Raw genomic sequence first — 1,755 nt, forward strand, 5'->3', positions numbered from 1 at the left:
GCTCAGCTTTCAGCCTTCAGTTTCCAGTCTCTAGTATCCAGTTTCCAGTCTCAGTCTGTAATTCCTAGTCTCCAAATTCCAGTCTCCACTTTATAATCACCAGTTTCCCGTCTCCGGTTTCCAATCACCAGTTTCCAGTCTCCAGTATTCAGTTTCCAGTCTGTATTTTGAAGTCTCCATTTTCGTCTCGAGTTACCAGTCTCCAATTTCTAACCTTCAGCGTCTCTAGCGTCTTGATTTCTCTTAAGTATCTGGAGTGCTTTCCAGTACACATAGACCTTAATCTATGATCTTCAGTACCTAATTACCATTGTCCATTCTCCTATTTCTAGAGTGTTTTCACTCGGCCGTCGCTTTCAAGTTTTCAGTGCTCAGCTTCCAACTTCCAGTTTTCAATATCAATCTGTAGTTTCTAGTCCACTGCCTCCAGTCACCAGTTTCCGGTCACCTGTGTCCAATCTTTAGTTTCCAGTCTCCAATTCCCAGTCTTCAATGTCCAGTTCCAAACCTTCAGTTTCCAGTCTCCAGTCTGAAGTAGACTTGGGCTTCTGGAGTGGTATGTTTTGTGGAGTGGAGTTTTCAGTATATTGTCTCCAGTTTCCAGTCTCTAGTTTCCAGTTTCCAATCTTCAGTTTCCAGTCTCCAGTCTCTAGTTTCCAGTCTTTTATTTCCAGTTCCAATCTGCAGTTTTTAGTTTCGCGTTTCCACTTTCCATTTTCCAACATCTCGAGCGCTTTAGTACATCTTAAGTGTTTCCATTCTCTTATTTTCGGACTTCAGTGTTTAGTGTCTTTTTCTCTAGTTTCCAGTTTCTGTTCCCAGTATTTCTAGCGCTTTGGGTTGTCTTAAGCGTCTAGAGTGCTTTCCGGTTTTTACATTACGAATTTTAATGTGTACTTTCAATTTGCAGGTTCCGCTCTCTAAGCACCATTCTCCATTCTATTTCTGGTCCGTAGTTTCCAATTTCTAGTCTCTAGCATTCAGTTTCTAGTCTCCAGTGTATAGTCTACAGTTTCCAATTTCTAGTCTACAGTGTCCATTTTTTAGTTTCAAGCCTTCAAGTTGTGGTTGTCAGCATCTCGAAAGCCTTGGGTTACCTTAAGTGTCTGGAGTGCTTTCCAGTATCCACATTGACAGTTTGGCTTATTGAAAACTGTAGACTGGAAACTGTAGACTGGAAACTGTATACTGGAAACTGTGGACAGGAAACTGTAGACTGGAAACTGTAGACTGGAAACTGTAGACTGGAAACTGTGGACTGGACACTGTGGACTGGAAACTGTAGACGGGAAAGTGTAGACTGGATACTGTGGACTGGAAACTGTAGACTGGAAACTGTAGACTGGAAACTGTAGACTGGAAACTGTAGGCTGGAAACTGAAACCTGGAAACTGTAGACTGGAAACTGTAGACTGGAAACTGTAGACTGGAAACTGTAGACTGGAAACTGTAGACTGGAAACTGTAGACTGGAAACTGTAGACTGGAAACTGTAGACTGGAAACTGAAGACTGGAAACTGTAAGCTGGAAACTGTAAGCTGGAAACTGTAGGCTGGAAACTGTAGGCTGGAAACTGTATACTGAAAACCGTAGACTGGAAACGGTAGACTGGAAACTGTATACTGGAAAATGTAGACTGGAAACTGTAGACTGGAAACTGTAGACTGGAAACTGTACACTGGAAAATGTAGACTGGAAACTGTAGACTGGAAACTGTAGACTGGAAACTGTAGACTGGAAACTGTAGACTTGAAA

The sequence above is a fragment of the Photinus pyralis genome, unplaced genomic scaffold (genome assembly GCF_008802855.1).
Source record: "Photinus pyralis isolate 1611_PpyrPB1 unplaced genomic scaffold, Ppyr1.3 Ppyr1.4_LG10, whole genome shotgun sequence".
In the NCBI taxonomy this organism is placed as follows: Eukaryota; Metazoa; Arthropoda; class Insecta; order Coleoptera; family Lampyridae; genus Photinus; species Photinus pyralis.